General features: G+C 38.7%; 1 long non-coding RNA gene across 1 annotated transcript; it reads left to right on the forward strand.

The window, feature by feature from the left end:
* The first annotated feature begins 2,024 nt into the window (after positions 1-2,024).
* Positions 2,025-10,744, forward strand: LOC146369805 (uncharacterized). Its single transcript, XR_014797441.1, has 2 exons — positions 2,025-9,850; positions 10,158-10,744. It is a non-coding gene; the product is annotated as an uncharacterized LOC146369805 (long non-coding RNA).
* Positions 10,745-19,785: the final 9,041 nt, after the last annotated feature.

Consider the following 19,785-nt stretch of genomic DNA (forward strand, 5'->3'; position numbering starts at 1 on the left):
CTCACTCACTATGTATTAATAGACCTCTCTGCATTGAATCATATCTGTTATTAACCTCTGTCTCTCTTCCACAGCATGTCTTTTATCCTGTCTTCCTTCTCTCACCCCAACCGGTCGCAGCAGATGGCCGCCCCTCCCTGAGCCTGGTTCTGCCGGAGGTTTCTTCCTGTTAAAAGGGAGTTTTTCCTTCCCACTGTCGCCAAAGTGCTTGCTCATAGGGGGTCATATGATTGTTGGGTTTTTCTCTGTATCTATGAAGCGCCTTGAGGCGACTTTTGTTGTGATTTGGCGCTATATAAATAAAATTGAATTGAATTGAATTGAATCATATCTTCCAGTATTGAACAACAGCTAAAACCAAATATCAGGGTTTTTTTCTACTGTCAAAAAGAGATTTTTTTAGCATTAGCGTTTCTAAAATGTCTTATTCTGATGTGAACATGGTATACATATTAAATAGTAGCAACGTTATTGGCTTTATTTGTTTCAATTGGCACTGTGTCATGAAATTGACTATGTTCCATAAGCTAAAATGTTTGTAGTGGCTAATGTTTTTTTGTTTTTTCCTTTACGACAGGATATTAAGACTCATACACTTTTACCAATATTGGTACCAATTACTAAACTTGCGGAATTGTAACATTCCTAAATGCTACATATAGAAGCATAATCTTATATGCCACCAGCCACTGTTGTATGAATTTATGTGCTGAGAAGTTAGAGATAAAGATCCTGCATTTATAATATATGACAATTTGGATTTTTGGTTGGGTGTTGAAAAATTTTGTGCCCTTATATCAGGGCAAATGTCACAGTCCTAAATAGCATTACTATTAAGCAGCAAAATACCGAATATTTATCAATTACTATGGTACTATATAAAGTGTATTAAAAGAAATCTGATAATACTGTGAACTGCAACTCGCGAGAGCTTCAGATAAAAGTGTTTCTCTCTCTCTCTGCATGTGTGTGTCAGACTGCACTGCTGGAGTCAAAGATGAGATTCCAGTTTACTTTAATAAAGACCTTTTTAAATAAAGTGATCTTATTTGGATCATGGAGAGCATCATCATCATGCTGGGCTCTAAAACATCTGAAAATAAAACTTTCAATGCAGCATAATTAAGTGCCTCATAGTATGGGGTCTGCTGCAAGATTCAGAACACCAGGGGCCTAATTCAATGAAACATATTCAAAGTAAGTCAGATTTACACATACAGTGGTGTGAAAAGTGATTGACCCCTTCTTGATTTCCTTTTTTTTTTTTTGTATATTGGCGACACCTTAATGTTCCAGATCATCAAATGAATTTATGTATTAGACAAAGATAACACAGGTAATCACAAAATGCTATTTCTAAATTAAGGTGTTTATATTACAGCTAGTCTCTTTACTCTAGTGTATATTCAGCTATCTATTATTCTCAACAATTGCTTTCTTCCCTTAAGTGTGACAAATACACACAAAAAACAGAAATCAAGAAGGAAATACTTTTTCATTGCATTGAACATGCATAAACTCTATAGTTATTCCTGCATACACGTGTTAGTGAACCTATTAGGGTGGTTGAGAAACACAGTGACTTGCTCCTACGGCAAAATGACACAGCTCCGTGACAACTAATGCACAGTGACTAGCCCATTCACACTCTATTAGTCTGATTATGCAGTTTAATAGTGTTGATGATCAAATTAGTTCTATGAAACTCAAATAATTGTAATCACAGAGGCTTATTAATTAGTTAGCTAAGCTGTTACAGGATGAACATAAACTCATTAGTCAGACAATTCAGCCTTTTTTTTGGGTTTGTTTCATGAGAACATATGATGATGTATGAAGTATATAACAAATAGTCAGTAATTACTTGAGCAAAGTTTTTTGGCCCGATTAATAGACCGAGGGCATTTTTGTCTTAATATTCATATTGTATCATTATTATTGTTATTGATAAGACTATTGTTATGATATAACTGACTTTCTAATTTATGTCATACATGTTGATGCTATATTGCCCCCAGAAGCTGAAGCAGAGGCTGGACCAGGCGACGCTGAAGCAGAGGCTGGACCAGGCGAGGCAGAAGCCGAAGACGAGGAAGAAGACACAGGGGCTGAACTTGACGGCAGTGTGACGGCTGCGGATGCTGCAGGCGGTGGCGAGGACGAAGACTCGGAGGCTGGACCAGGCGAGGATGTAGGCACTGCAGACGACGGCTGAAGTGGCCCCTCAGACCCTCCATCAGAGACAGGAGGCTGAACGGGCTTTCCAGAACCCCCAGCGGACACGAGGAAGGGCTGGCCGGGCTCTCCAGAACCCCCAGCGGAGACAGATGTCGGCGTGGGAGCCGCGGAGTGCTGGATGTGCTCACCAGAGCCTCCAGCAGGAGCTGATGTAGGGTTAGAGGTAATTGGGACCCCTGGCTGAATGTGTAGATGACCAGGTGGTTGAGTGTGTAACTGAACCGGAGGCTGACCTGCTACGGGAGACTGAACCGCTACAGGGGACTGACCTGAAGTCTGAACTGGCACAGGGGACTGAACTAGTGGCTGTAATGATGGTTGTAGTGAGAGTGGAGTTGGTGGTTGGGTAGATGACTGAGCTAAGAACTGGGCTAATGACTGAACAAAAGACTGCAGTACATGTTGTAGTGGCTGTTGTAGTGATGGCAGTTGTCATGACAGTGGCTGAGCTAACTCTTCTGAGCCTTCTGAACATGAAGAATATGGCTGGACAGACTCGCTTGAACCCCAGCCTCTATAAATCTTGTGTTCAGAGCTGGTACTTGTGCTGGGATGGTTAGTGCCTCTGTGCTGTCTTTCAGCCCAGTTTTATCCAGCCACTGGTAGGATTTCTGGATGTCAGCCACTTCCTACAATACCATGTAGTTACCTATCCTTCCTTAATGGTTCTTCTCCTTGCTCCTCTTCTTTTTCGGGTTGGCACACGGTCAGTTGTGACCATCTTCCTGATGTACTCAGGAAGTTTGTTGTCTCATTCTGGACAGTGGTTTTGACACTCACCAGTCCTCCCTCCCTTCGCTTATCATACAGTCTCAGGGTGCTGGATATAAGGTGAAACCCTCCATGCATTATCTGGAACTTCTATGTCTTGATGTCATGGCTTTTATCTCATCCTTTGGACAGCTTATTATGCCAGCAGGGTACCTGATCACCGGCAGGGCGTAGGTATCGATTGCCTGGATCTTGTTCTTACCATTCTTACCATTTAGCTGACTCCTCAGGATTTGCCTGACCCTCTGCAGGCATTTGATGGTTGCGGCTTTCATAGCAGCATTTCCCATTTGCCTGTGGGATAGCTGTCCTTGATGTCTGTAGCAAAATTGTGTCCTCATGGAATTATAATTTTTACATACTTGGTGGCTTCATGACAGTTCTGACAGTTTTCCGATATCACGCAATAAGGCACTTTACTAGTTGCAAAGAGTACCCTGCCGTTAAGAGGGAGAGCTTTTTAACTTCCTTCTCTTCCCTGACCAAGGCTCCTAACTGAGCATTTAGTCTACCTTTCTGCAAATTCATCTCCATATTTTTTTTCTGAAAAAAAATAACTTGAGCCGTGGTCAGGTACATAAATGTAGAAATGAAAATACACATAATGGCATGACAGCTACAGCTCCTGAAGTGGCCACATGAGGCTGCTTTCAAATCACAGACCATATAAAACATGGATGTAGTTTATAGTTCTAAAAAGTGAAACCAACAGAGTGCATTAAACCTTCTTTACTTTTAATTGGATGACACATGGGGCAGTGCAAAGACAGTGTGTCTAATAGAATACTGCATTAAAACAACATTTTGCCCTTATCTTTCTTGATGAGTTTATTGTCTCTGTTGATCACTTCAGGTCATATTGAAGAACACATGGTTCATTAAGTGAAGTTTCAGAAAGGACAATAATCCAGCATATGCTCATTGTCTTACAACTTGTGACTTGCTTGCATAGTCAGTTGCTTCATCCTAAGGCTTCTTAACAGGACTTCACAAACCAATAGGTGATGTCACAGTAACAATGTCTGGCATGCTTTGTACTATTTACACTCCAAGCACCAGTTAGTCCCTAAAGACAGCTACTGTAAATACCCAACAGCATAGAAAGCACGTTTAAAGATCTTGTATAGGTGGGTATACACAACTTTTTTGTAGCAGCCTGATACTAGCCATCTAAGTTTGTGCTTCACTTTTGATGAGCGAATTTCTAGTATTTTGTAATTAACAGATATCTGGGTCACTGCATTGCACCGATAAGGTAAATGTTTGTAGTTGGCTAATCAAACTTGCAGGAGTTAAGGTTTGTCAAATGCAACCTGCGGAAACCAATAGGTGATGCAATGTGGCTGCAGCCTTCTGTTATGTGCAGTTTAATGTCTCATGGGGATACTGATGTAGTCTTTATAAAAAGATCCCACTCACTTAGTATTTTAAACTGATTTATCTGTTGATGCTTTCAGTGAGGGTTCAGACTTGATAGCATCACATTGTTAATACAGACGCACAAACAAATTTTATCATTAAAGAAATGAAGACTTCGACTTTTTTATTTCTCCTCTCTTTGCAGAGCAACAGGATAGTAGTTCATGGCTCACGGTGCCCTTAAGTACACTTCTGTATCATGAAAAGTTCTTTTAGATAACCCATTGAAGTGGTATTTGGGATTTCAGAGCAGATATTTTGGGAAACTTTGCAAACATATTCCCAAAAAGATGCTAGTGATTTTATTGTCATTACCCCCACAAAAAGCTTTTGAGTAGTGCTTGCAAACTACCATAAGTCATTCTACATGATCAAAAATTGTTCAGATTCATGTTTTATTCTCTTTTAGACCAGTAGCATTCAAGTGACGTAAACCAAAGAGCTTGAGTGAGGTGGGTAATTTCAACATTACGGATTCTCACCTACCAGCACTTACTTGCCCAAAGGGGACCTTCTGACTAAAAAAGTGTTTATGTTTCACACCACTGAGGTACAAGAATAGAGTAGACATCGAACATATGTTGTGTGATGTGTGACATTCAATAGTGGTGGCACTTTGAGTTCATCACCTCCCATTGGCCTCATAACATGCACACAAGCAAAAAATACCCCTTTGAACAAGAAACAGAACAGTTTGTTCTTCCTTTAGTTTTCTGTCATTTGCCTTCTTTCTTAATTTGTTTCTTTAGTGAAACACAAAATCTTGTAAGACGCCTCTTAATTGTGTTACACTAAACTATGGAACCCAGCATGTCAAAGACTTACCTTGGTGGTTCATCAAAGAACGCGGCAAGCAGCTTTTCCCTGTTGTAACATCATGAGTAATGCCTTGCGGGATGCTTCCATTTGCTCTACCAGACCTGAATTCAATGTGACAAGCTGTAGGATCAAAGACAGGCCCAGCTTGATGTCTTGCATGGGTTACTTACGCAACACACAAGAATTGGAATCTGACAAATTGTTGAAGGGGGACTGGTAAAAGGGGTGTAATCAGAAGTATGCAGTTGTGGCTCTGTTCTGTGCTTAATTAATGGGGCCACCTGTGGAAAACGTTGGAAGGCAGCTAATGTTTGTCCATTTTGTCTTTAAGCCAGACTGCAGGTGGTACTGATACAATCATGATTAATATTTGTCTCTGTTAGTGAGAATGTTTCGAGCAGTTAATAATAAAAAGTGCAGTTGTTATGTGGCAATGATTTTGTTTCTCTGTTACAATATTTTAGCAGAGTACCCAGCAGGTAATTTGATCCCTCTAGTTTGTAGTTTTAAACAATAGCATATTAAAGTCTTATTAAAGTTGGTACCACAGCATTCTGCCCTGACACTAAAGTATATTTATCTCACTGTAAATAAGTTCTTTAGTTCTCTTCAATAATGAGCTCCTCTTTTATTCCTTTGGTTTCTTCAAACGTTGCTAGCTGCAACAGTTAATTTATGCCGCCACAGTGTTTATGAGAAGAGATGACTACAGACTTCAGCATTTATCATTTCTGCTTTCCTTTAGTGCCCCTAGATATAGGTCCCTGTTAGATTTATAGACTGATCTGATATCTATAACAGTGCAGTCCCTGAGGTCCTGCTGTTTTCTATACTAATGATTAATCGACAGGTCAGCTATCTTTGTGTGTGCGTCAAGGGAGTTATTACAACTTAGACACTTGGTTATGAAAGGCAACATATGTAATTGTGTTGAAACGACAAAATATTTTGCAATGCAGCACCTTTCTGATAATTATACCCATTTATAAATGGCTCAGGTTTCCTCTCAGCCATGCAGGCAACGTCTGAAAGACAATTAGCACGTAAAATACACAGACGGTGAGCTCTGAATATCTGAGACTGTTTTAGCTCCTATCAATGTCTTGGCATTGCTGTGGGATAAATAGTGTTGAAGGGATTTAACTTATCTTTATTATCCATTTAAATAAAATTTAATAATCCCATTGGTAAAGCATCACTGTCAAAATACAAAGCATTATAAGTCTAACCTGAAATACCCACTTCATACCAACAGTGAAGCATTAAAAACTAAAAAAACAACAACAACTTTCGGAAGGATTCAGGAGAAGGAATCTAGATTAAAAATTGAAATGTTTTGGGGGTTTTTTGACTGCAGTTTAGACATAATACAACAGAACAATGTTACACATTTGCATTTATGAATTCGGAGATTGTAATTGTACCAATTATCCTTTTATTCATAATGCTAAAGGTCATGAAGTCATTAATTACGCCACGAAAGATTACAATGCATTAAAAATGAGGCTTGTTTGACCTTTAATTTCCTGTCTTTTGTACATTTAATTACCTCTCCAATGCATGAGTGTGTTAAGTCTGCTGCAACCATCCAGGATTGTTATTACTGAGTAATTAGTTTAGTACCTCAGCGGGACATGCATTATTGAGCAGAAGGCAGATTATCTTATATATGTCCCCCACTTTCGTTCTCATTCACTCAGCATGTTGTCATTCAAGAGCAAGAGCAAGATGATGTTATAGGATGAATTAAACTTCTGTATCATTTACAGGAGACTATAACTCATGAATGATTAATATCAAGCACAACAGTGGCAACTCCAGGCGTTATGAGGAGGACATCTGCACATGATGAAATAGTAGCTGTGGTCATTTAAGCACTCTTAAAAAGAAAGTAAGTGGAAATGTTAAAAATGTTCTTTCTTACTTTCTGTCAAGCCAACATGTCTACATTTAAATGTGGTACATAATAAACATTACATTAATTTAAGGAAAAAAATATTATTTAGTCTATACTTAAGTCATTCAGTTTTACATTCCATGATCCCATAAATATTTAAAATCATATCATATAATCATGTTTTACTTAGATGCTTTCCTACCATTAATTAAAAAAAACTATACAAATGTCAGTAATAACTTGCATTGATAACATTTTGTTGATGTCCAGTTAAAACCATGAACCATGAAGAAACATGACAGAAAACATCACTTCAAACTCTATGAGAAGTCCCACTGTTGGATGAAACTGATAACTGAGGTTATCGTCCTCATCTGCTCTCCCACTAAACAAGTGTGAAGTTGTTGCTGGGCCACAGTGATGGGAAACTTATTGGAGTCCAGGCCATAGCTGCCTCAGTCCCACTTTAATCAGGGCTTCACCAAACAGGAAATCTGTGTGGATGAAATAGCTCGAACCTAAACTACACGGCACAACTGTCTGGAGGTCCTTCACCTTCTCTGAATTAACTGTGAAATTGTATTGGAACGCAGACTAAGGCCAGCTAAGGATATGTTTGCTTGGTCTGTGCTCACAGTTCTGGGGCTCGCCTTGTAGCAAATAAAAAGAACACCAAAAATATGAAAGACATCAACGGTGAATAAATAAATAAAAATTAAAAAAAAAAAAATCTAAATGAATTGACTACAGAATGGGAAAAAAAAAGATTTTCTTGAAGTTATGTTGTATTTAATAATTACTAATCTAGTATTTACCAAGCTGTTTACTGATATCCATCCATCCACTCCTCTCTACCTAGCCATTCCCTCCAGCTCTTTAGCTCTCTCCAGTGACCAGCAAAGCTCATTTCAGACAGTTGGATCCTTGATCTCATCCTTTTGGTCACTAAACACAGTGGGTGAAGGTGGAAATGTAGATCGACCCATAAACTGACAGCTTTGCTTTTACCCACAGCTCAGCTCTGTCTTCACCACAATGGACTGGTACAGTATCCCCATGCTGCACCCATCTATCTGTTAATCCTCTGCTTCCCTCTCCCCTCGGTCGTGAACAACACTCTCCTGGTACTCACGCTTCCTCCAGTTGGGGCAGCAACTCTTCCCTCTTTGATAAAGTCAAAGGAACCACCCAAGTCTACTAAAATGGATATCCTTCAACTACTGGCTAATGTAATATATCTTTAACATATTTTAAATATACTTTTAGAGATTTAACCCTGGACCGCCAAATGTATAATATTTGATAGAAGAGGTTTTGAGACATCATCATCATGGGCGTGATTTTTTTCCTGAAAGACCTGAATATGTTGTACAATATATTTTTAAGGAATAAATTGCACAGAAATGCCAGATGTAGCAAAAATGATACAAATTGAAACTGATATGACATTTCTTTTTTAACATATAACAATACCACTCCAGCATCAAAAAAATTTAAATTTTCTATCAATTATTTTGTGGTTTACAAAGTTAAACTTTAGTCCCTGTGTCCACAAGCAGGATTTTTGTGCATCTACTTTTAATTTTGTGCAAGTTTGTTCAAATTTACTGTTTTAGATCTTTTAGCTGTGTGTGTAGTTTTAATATTCAGTATGCCGCCCCACTAAAAGACTGGTTATTTGACCTGACTAGACCAATTTGGAAGTGCAAAGAGCCACATGTGCGACAACTAATTAAGGCCTAGGGAGGACACAATACCCACAACATGAAGGAGAGGAGCGCAATCGAGATGTAAGAGAAAGATGGCAGAGCGGGACAGCAGAAGAAGATTTGTGTTGCCATAGCCACCTTTCCGCTATTTCCCATTGGAGTCCAAAATAATATCTCACACTAGTTGTCATCACCACATTTGATGGTTACTGGGCTAGAACCTTGGCCGGCTCTGTGGAGAACCTGTTCCGTTTTCTTTTTTTGGTGAAGTATCTCCTGTAGGAGTTCCAGATCGGCCCTCAGAATTAGCAGCAGATGTGTCAGTTTTAGAGCCGTGGAAGCTGCTGGTTCTCCTGGAGGTTTCTTCCAGTTAAATGGAAGTTTTTTCTCATAGGGCAGGTGTAACCCACATACAATGAGGGTACTACTTTAAGGACTGATATGAGGAGAGATGGACAGCCTGCCCAACCAATCGAAATGCACAGGTCCCAGTATGTTTTGACCAATGGGAGAGCAGCCTGCCGCTGTATGTCCCGCCCACGTGCTCTGTGTTCGCTGCGATGTGTGGAGGTAGTCGCGTGCTGGCAGGAGAAAAGAGAGACTGAAGCATTTGAGCTGCAAAAAGTATTAGATATAAGTTGCAACCAACTGTGCTGCACATAAGTTCACTGGTTATTAGCTACCTTTCATGTTAAAAGTTGCCACAGTGAGTAAACAGGCAAATGCTGCAGTTTTCTGGTGACTTTAGAAAGTACCGCGTGGAGCTAAACTGTTAGCCTTTGTTAGCTCTGGGTGCTATCAACTGCCTGAAAGTTCATCTCAATCTGCTTCCAGAAGTAAGGTAACACTTGAAGCGCAACTTATGTTTATTTTCCTTCACGTCGTATTACGGTTATTAAAGAGAGAAACAACATGTCCTGTTACGTTATTTAGAGCCCCGCATTTTCCAACCGAGAGACACCATGCCATTGTCTTCAGCCGTGATGCACTGAGATCGGTGAGCACATGTTGTATGTCTCAGTTAGTTCACGTCTGTTTCACATTTTATCGTTGAGAAACTGAATTAATCTCAATTGTTTGATTAATAATTGTCGCATATGCGACATATATGCATATGCACTGACTTTACTTGGTTTAATGCATAGTTTGTGTAAGAGAAATGTTTTATTTTTGCAAATGTGAGTATTTTTATTGCAAATTGATGTTGAATGTGATTTCAACAAAATCCTAAGTTGTGAATTATAGCTAGAACAGCATAATTAATATTTGAATTGCTCTTCTGACCCTGTCTGTTGACATGTCAGGTTTTTTTGTATGCTGAATTGTTCCTGAGGTGGATTCCTCCGGTGAAATAGATGGCGAGCCTTCCCACCTGGACTTAGAGAGACTGAGATTCACTTCTTTTCCACTTGATGATCTGCTGCACCTTGCGGTGTGGTAGGACTGTATCACTCACACTTTCACGCACAGCTGGTTATACATAAGACCACTGACTGACATTCTCTCACCCCTATTTTCTTTCACACCCTGGGAATTTTTTGGACTTTACCCCTTGGACATTTTTTATTTGGGACTTTAAATAATGAGCTGTTGTGTAGAACATTCTCCACATGTGAAAAGAGTGTGAGATTTTCATTTGAATGTACATTGGATTTGTGTAATCTGTTTCTATAAGAGTTAAGGAGTCAGGTTACTAGGGTGCACCCGAGCATTGAAACCCGAACATTGAAAACCAAAAGTAACACTTGGCCAAGTCATTGCTTTAGTAGTTTGTGTTTTACTTTTCTTTTAATTTTTGTAAGTTTCCTTTCTACCATTGTAAAGTGTCTTTAACCTGTGCTTGTCAACCTTATGGTTTATTTCACTAAAGTTGGCTGGTTCTTTTGAGTTACATTCTTGTCTCTGTGTCTCATTTAAACACACCCCTGTGCTCCTATAGTCGAGCCTATTGGCCCATTGATATATTCTTTTCAACAATTCCCCTTACTGTGTTACACAGGGGTCGGGAACCAATGGCTCGCAAGCCAGATGTGGCTCTTTTGATGGCTGCACCTGGCTCGTAGACAAATCTTTAATAAAAAAAAAATGTTAAAAATATAAAACATTCTCATGTATTGTAATCCATCAATTTCCTGCCGCTCATGTTCATGGTTGGGGGTGGCTGGGCAGTCCTCCAGGACAACACCAAAATTTTATTGGATAATACCTAACGTATACAGGTCGTGGTGAGGTCAGAAAGTAAACTTTCCGCCTCTTAATCAAGTAGTCAGCTAGCAAATTACAGAAACTTTTCCTTGAAATGAAAAACTTCGAGCATCCTGAGTTAGCTAACACTGAGTGGCTCCTGAAGTTCTGCTATCTCGTGGACATGACTGAACATCTGAACCAGCTCAATGTGAAAATGCAAGGCGCTGGAAATACAGTCTCATCCCTTCAACAAGCACTGTTCTCTTCGTCGCTGACATTAAAACAGGTCATTTACTACACTTTGAAAAACTGGGAGAGTTTAAAGATGCATGCACAGCAAGTGACCCTGCTCAACATCTTGATCTTCAGCAGCTAGCGGGCTTCACATCTAATCTCCTGCAGTCATTCAAAGCGCGCTTTGGAGAATTTCGTCAGCGCACTCGTCTTTTTAAGTGAGATTTTGAGCTACAAGCTGCTGACCTGAAGGCCTCGGACATGTGGGTGAATAAGTACAAGTCACTGAATGAAGATTTGGAAAGACTTGCACGACAGCAAGCAGAGTTGGCGAGCAAACACAAGTGGGGAGAAATGAAAAAACTTCAACCTGCGATTGTCAAAACTTGGAACACGCTTCCTGTCACATACCACACACTGCAGCGTGTGAGTATTGCTGTACTGACAATGTTTGGCTCTACATATGCATGTGAGCAGTCATTCTCACATCTAAAGAACATTAAGACCAACCTACAATCGCATTTAGTGGATGGAAGTTTCAAAGCTTAACCTCATCATGTATCAACCAGACTACAAAGCCATCAGCAAAACCATGCAGCACCAGAAGTCGCATTAATTGTAAGAAGTACTTTATTCATCTTTGGTTAGCAACAGCATAACAAGGTTATCAAAAAGAATTCAGAGACTTGTTGTACTTACACTCATTTACTTGTATTTAGTTTTAAGCATATTGTATGGCTTTTGCGGAATTACATTTTAAAATATGTGGCGTTCATGGCTCTCTCAGCCAAAAAGGCTCCCGACCACTGTCATAGGGGGTCAACTGATTGTTGGGGTTTTCTCTGTATTGCTGTAGAATTCTTACCTTATGATATAAACTGCCTTGAGGTGACTGTTATTGTGATTTGGTGCCGTATATATAAAGCTGAACAGAATCTAATTAAATTGTGTCTAAGGCTTGTAGCAACAATTAGTGATGTGTCGGTCGCGAACGAAACGGCTCTTAGAGCCGACTCTTTGACGTCAATGACGTGAGCCGGCTCCTTATCGCGAGCAGTGTTTTTTTTTTTTTTTTTTTCTTTCTCTCACCCTCTCTCTCGCACTTTTTTTCCGCTTCACTCCGAGCCTTGTGCTTTGCGCTGGGAAGAGGGGGAGGAGCGGTAGTTACATTCTCAGTAGCACAGGAACAGAGCGGGAGCGAAAGAGAGAGAAAGAGAGCCAGGGACAACAACGTCACATTAGAAAGGTATAGTAATCATCCACAACTATTTTCAGTTGCAGATGATAAAGGATTCAGAAAGTTTATTCATGCAGGCCCATATGACAGAGAATGTGCATGTTCTTTTTGTTTTCATATTTTAATTTATATTTAATTGTGTTGTGGTTTGCAGTGTTTTGTGTTGTTTCGCTTTAAATTTCTTTAAAAGGAAAAAGCTGAAAATTTAAATAGTTAAAAGTTGAAATGTGAATAGTTGGTTTTTGTATTATATGATTTATTTTTTACATTTTATGTGGAGTGAATAAATAAAAGTATATTTACGGTGGCCCCTAAAGACAAAGCATGTACAAACTTCAAAACACGTCCGAACTCTGAAGCACGTACAAACTCCAAAACACGTAAAAACTCAGAAGCATGTAAAAACTCCAAAACACGTACAAAAGACAACAGAAGTGCTCCAGAATGCTAGGCACAGTGTTGAGGTTTTGTTACCTAGTGGCTACACAAGCCAGGAAGTACCAACGACCGGATTTGGTGTGTGGTAGTAACAGGTAAATGAACATTGTTTTCTAATTATTTGAATATATATGAGTGCTTGTGTATAAATACACAAACAATACACATATGCTTTCAATTGTGTAATTTAAGTGATCTAGGTAGCTCTGTTTTGGAAGTTCAGTTAACGCTAGAAATGTGCTTTACAGTTTGTACGTGCTTTGGAATTTGTACGTGCTTTTTGGAGTTTGTACGTGCTTTTTCTTAGTAATTCCTTTTGTGCATAATTTTATATTATTGTTAATAATAAATTAATTAAAGTAACAAAACAACCTGACGAGCCGGTTCGGAGCCGAAAGAGCCAGCTCTTTTTAGTGAGCCGAGCTAAAAGATCCGGTTCTCTAAAAAGAGCCGGAAATCCCATCACTAGCCACAATCCCTAAAGCCTGAATGCTTATCAGTGATTTGTTTATCTATCAATCAAAACACAAAGTGTTGACATAATTCAGGTCATCTCATGTAGCAAAAAATGAATCCTAAAATGTAATAGACCATTCAAATGTTTTAGTTCATTACTGTGTTAAAGAAAAAATGTGTGTGGTTGCAGTAATTTATTGCAAATGGTCAGGAAGCTATTCAAATATATCAGGACTAGTGTGAGTGGTGCAGCATTTAAGCAAAACAAAATGCTGAGCATATATGACAGAACCTATATAAGTTCCACCAAATAACCTTGGCAGTCAACAAAAATTGCATTTTAGCATCTGTTAAAGCAATATCTTATTATGTATAAAATGACAACAAAAAACAAAGACCACGTGCAAGGGGTAGTTTACACTTATTAGAATAAAGACATTTTTCAAGTGTTCAGCCTGTACTTTAACTATTTTGGTTCACCCACCACTCTCATAGTGTCACTTGAGGGTGGAGGAGATAGCTGATAAAGGATGGATGCCAATGCAAATGATAGTGGCCATCTCTGTCATTTTGAGAGCTATAAGTTTGCAAACTAAAATTTGATATCTGAGGCTGTGGTTAGATGACTGGAAATGATTTCTGTTTTGATTTTGATTTCTGTTCTGAATACTTGCAGACAGTAATTGGTAGCTCAAATGTGAGTCACGTGTAATCGGCAGCAGTTACAAATTGAGCTGCTCTATTGAATACTTTTAAATTTTTGCCTTAGCTGCATACCATTACCTCGCAGTGTACCACTGCTTTCCAATGAATGTTGCAAGGTCTGAGATTTGCTTTTCTTTTTTTTTTTACTTGCCAAAAGCAGCCCAGAAAAGAGTAAACATGTGCTACTGCTGCCCTGCTGTGTGTGATGTAAATGTGACTCAGTTCACACAGCTGCTGGATAGGAGCTTTTACTTTGCTTGCTGCCGAAATCCTGTTATGCCATCAGTACGGGATTAGTCACAGTAGGATGTAAACTATAGACTCACTTATTTATCCCCATGCATCACTGAAATTTGTCTTTACCTTTTTAATATATCATAATATACTAAATTATAAATCAATTACATCAAATCAGAGCTATTCTAGGTATATATATATCTAAAAACGATGCTAAATAGCTAAAGTTATTTAGTTATGCCTGTTGAAACTATCTTATTAATTTCTGTGACATGTCAAAGCCATGGCATACTATTTATAACTCATTTTATAAGTCAGACTGTTATTTCATACCAAAAAAGGATTTTGAATTTCTACAGACTTGTGAATGGTGGTGCTGCTAATGAAGAGGAAGCTCTCAAAATGATAGTCCAAGTCATTTGATTTAAATATATGTGAACTGTAGACATTACTTAAGATTTTGTGCCCTGGTTCACTTGTCTGCCTTTCTGAATAATGATGCCTTTAGTATAAGAGATATTTTTTTAAATGTAGACCTATAGTATATCAAATTCTGTGCTTACCATGATGATATAGTTATTCATGTAGTTGTAAAAATGTAACAGCTACATGAATAAGTTAAAACTAGTGCTGCACTGCGTCAACGCGTTAGTGCGGTTAGCTCATTAAGGCATTAGCGCCATCCAGTCCCACGCACGGGGCGATCCGCGTTAACTTGCTGACTGAAATTTGCCGCGTTAATGCGGTTATGGCGTTAACGTCATTTTAACAAGATTAACGCTGACAGCACTAGTTAAAACATTAAAGAAAGAATGACATAAAATACACCAGCACATTCTGTTGATGTTTTAGAAAAAGATTTTGATTTGGGTTATAATATGTTACTTTACAAACCCTGCACTTTATGATATATTACACTGAATAAAGCACCATATTGAATGAGAGCTGCTTGAATATGCTCAACAGCTCACTCTCTTTTAAACATACCTGGTATTGAGGAATAAATAAATCACATTGAAGTAAATTTTAGTCAGTGTTTTTTCACAATATAAAATCGGTTGAGTATCAGTTGGAAAGTAAGACAGAGCCATGATTATGCACAGCGCGCATGTTTCTTTGAAAATGTTTGTGCCTGGAAATCAACTAACACAATCCACACAAAAAAGCCCATATTTATCTAATCAAATCAGACTAAACATCCATTTTCTATCAATGCTGCATGTGCATCTTGATTATTCTGCTGGTGTAAAAACAACAACAACAAAAAACCGCAGTAACTTTCTGTTTCAGGCACTGTTGTGGTTATCTCTATATTTTCTGGATTTTGAATATGTATTGGTTTATATGTGTTTGCTGCAAAATGTTTTTGGATGAGGATCTTAAATTAGATAAGAGTGATTTGAGCGTCGCAGACGTTCTAGAGAAAATGATGTCAGAAAAGCTTTGCTTATTTTATCACTCATATTAACATTCACTCAACATGTGTTGTCTCCAGACTTACATTATCTCAAATGACACTGGCAATGCAGTTTGGATTTCTATGCACTAAACAGCCAACTTTTCACATTCTGACAGACAGTAACAGATCTATTATTCCACGTCTGACACATTTCCTTGATCAAAACTGATTCCTTTTTATTCTACAATGTCTCCTGGGTGGGAGTATGTGATATGAGCTACACTCAGATACACTAACTTTGAACACAATGTACATCAATCAGGCATAAAATTATGACTTGCCTAAAGCTGTGTCGTTCCCTTTTTTGTTACCAAGGTGTCATAGATGTACTCCATTAAATCTCTGAAGGTGTGCTTTGGTATCTGGATCCTTTAAATCCTGTACATGTAAGTTACGAGGTGGGGTCTCCATAGATCCGACATGTTTGTCCAGCACATCACACAGATGCTCAATAGGATTTAGATCTATAGAATTTGGAGACAAAGTCAACGCCTCAAACTTGTTGTTGTACTCATCCTCCTTTATTTGCAGAGTGACTCAGTTTTACTGCAGCTTTATTGCTGACTTAGCGCACCAAAATCAAGAGTGAGTTGCTGCAGAATTGGTTCCTGTCTTCAAAGCAACCATTTCAAAGATAGTGAGAGTGCAAATTCACTCTACCCAGGTGTAATACTTTTGCAAGGATGTCTTTTCCAGGGGAGACTGAAGCATGTGGTGTCATGCAATTATAATACCAATATAATACCAATTCTATGTGCAATAACTCAACTGTATATACACAACACTATATTACATATAACTAAAAAAAAAATGGCTTGTATATTTGTACATTTTATATATATATCTTTTCCCTATGTTAATACTGTCCATATGTATATAGCGCTGCAGAACTGTACCCCCCCCCCCAGCATGTTTACACTGAGTAGGAGATGCTCTGTATGTCATTGTACAACTGTATAGTGACAATAAAGGCATTCTATTCTATTCTATTCTATTCTATAATTATGGTTTGTTAGTGTGTCAGAAACATGCAAAGTATGCTTTTGAACTAAAGTCTGGATGTAACATTTAGACAAGACTTCAACAGCTCCTCACATATGAGTCACATTTGAATGAACTGAGTACTTCTCTCTGCTGTTTTTCACTATGCAGGATTATTGATGTGAAGGCCATATTTTAACCCAAGTGAAAAACACAAAGTTCTCCAAAGAAGCATGAACTATGGTCGAAAGTTATTTATATCACTGCCTATTTTCGTGGACTTTGTTGCCCTTTTATCCGGCCATATGCTCTTGGGGGCTAATTGTAGACAAAGGCACTGATGCCAAAGGACACCTTGTGCAGAGAAACACACAAGTGATCTGTATTTCAAACTGTGAGAATGAAAACGGTTAGAAAACAATGGGTAGCTCTGTGTATTTGCCAAGGATTTATGGATGTAATACATCGTTTCTGTTTAACAGGAAACCTTTCAACACAGACTGAGTGTACACAATGGCAAATCAGAAATTCAGGTTCCACACGTGTACCCAGAGTTTTTTTTTTACTCTTTTGGCATTATGGTATGCAAATGTAATCAAGTATGATTGACCAAATACATGTTGTTTAATCATTTAAAATAAACAAATACAAGCTGAAAGATTTTTGGAGCATATCCAGCTTGCTAATTTTGTAAGTTTTTGCCCGAGTGCTCAGATTGTCATGAAGATTGTCTACAGAGCTGATTCTGGAGCATTACCCACTATACACACTGATTTTCACTGGCATGCTGGAATCCTGCTGGCAAGGACAGATGGTTTTGAGGACTGAAAAAAAATCATTAATATTTACTTACTATCATGAGAGCTTGGGCTCTATACAGCGACATTACAAATTTCTAAAATCATTCACAACATTTGTCAGTGACAACAACAAAAGTCATATGAACATGGGGTCTTGTATATTGACGCCTTGCAGTAACTGCTGTCTCCTCAGCAGTGGACTCTCCCCTTGGCTCAGCAAACTGCTTTAAATGAGATGAGAAGAGCTGCTGTGATTGCTCATTAGTGATTGTGGAGAACTGTGCCATGCTGTGTATTGCAAACCCAACCTTGCTGAAAACTGTTCTTAAGCCACGCTTTTTCACGTAAATATATATGATGTTAATATAACTGTGATATGCCTACTATGTACTGTATCAGGTCAGTTAACACGCAGGGCTTCACATTAACAAATATTATGTCTAAAGAAGCATGATTTTGGAAGACAGATTTGTTAAATTCTGTCTTTATATGGTGATTGCATTGATTTTACAATGAAAAAGGGAAGTTAAGTAATAGAGATAAGCGGTTATGAATTAAAGTCAGTTCAGTGCCTTCATCTGTATTTTATCCTGTTCAGCCCGAAAGGGCTTTCTGAGCTTCCTGCTCAAAAATGACATGCCCAAAATGAATGGAATATTTTTCTGCAATTAAAAACTCTGTGGAAACAATCTCGTTATTCAAATAAAGGTGTAAATGTTAAAGCAGATGTTACTGTGTCAAAGTTACTGAGGCTGAAACACAGAAAAAGTAATTAGATTTTTTCCTAGCCTAATTTATTTATTTTTACCTCATAACCCTTTAAAAATATACTTTCGTTCACATTTTAATCCAGAAAACCAGTAATCAACATATAAACATCATCTGTACAAAGGTTATGCTTCTCGGGAACCGGAAGGTCGCCGGTTCGATCCCCTGGGCTCTCTGTCCTGGTCGTTGTGTCCTTGGGCAAGACACTTTACCCTCCCGCCTACTGGTGTTGGCCAGAGGGGCCGATGGTGCGATATGGCAGCCTCGCTTCTGTCAGTTTGCCCCAGGGCAGCTGTGGCTACAACTGTAGCTTGCCTCCACCAGTGTGTGAATGTGAGAGTGAATGAATAGTGGCATTGTAAAGCGCTTTGGGTGCCTTGAAAAGCGCTATATAAATCCAATCCATTATTATTATTATTATTGTTATTATTATTATAAAGTGAAAAATTACAGCACTTTTAATAAATAAATATTCAGGCGTTGTGCTGTTTGTACAATTTTGGCACACTTTTGGGCACCATATTTGAGTTGAATTGTTTTGGGTATTAAATTTCAGAAATAATTTCATTTCATTTACATGCCTAAAATTGCTTGTTTTTTGGACTAAATGGTGCTTTAAATTCTGAGGGGCTGTATCTTCGGCTTCTATTGGTCAGTTTGCATGATTGACACGTGTTTTTAATTGTTTGAGCCAATAGAATCACTGTAGGATGCCGTCAGTTCTACTAATCAGAAATTACAAGGTGAAAACCCCACATGGCCCTAAATTTATGAAAGGCGGGATAATCCAGTCACATGTCTATAACTGGGTTGAAAATGGCAATTGTTGATAGAAGTGGTTCCAATGCACTGCCATTATCAGAAGCTACAGTGGCTAACGGCTACTGGTAAAAAACAATGGAGGAAACTGGCACAGTAAACGATGCTCTGTCTAAGCGCTATTTGCAAAGCTTGCGTTTTTGTGGTCTTCTGTTGTGGCTGGTTCGATTAATTTTGCATGGTGAAATATGGTGTTTTGGAATCCATGAGAGCTCGCTAGCCGACTAGCTACATGAAGTCAGAAAAGTTTGTGGGTCGGTTGTGTGTGTGTTTAGCGGACTTTTGCGCAATTACGTAACTACTCGTTTAATCATCGCTTATATGAGGCTATATGAGGAGGTTTATGTGAGGATTTAGCTGAGATTCTAAGGTTTCTGTGGATACCACATGCTGATATTTGCATAAAACACTTGACGTCACGGAGGGTTACATATCTCTTGAGCTGGGAGCGTTGGGGCTCAAGAGGTTAAGAACTCTGCCTTGTGTTACTGGAAGTGATACCAAAGTGAGTATCAGCACTTAGCAGCCATTTTGGTAGTAGCTCTGGACTGTAATTTACACAGATGAAGCATGTATCTAGACTAACTTTAATTGCAGTGGTCATCAAAATA

Source organism: Perissodus microlepis, chromosome 17, assembly GCF_051167445.1.
Source record: "Perissodus microlepis isolate ML-2025 ecotype Zambia chromosome 17, ASM5116744v1, whole genome shotgun sequence".
In the NCBI taxonomy this organism is placed as follows: domain Eukaryota; kingdom Metazoa; phylum Chordata; class Actinopteri; order Cichliformes; family Cichlidae; genus Perissodus; species Perissodus microlepis.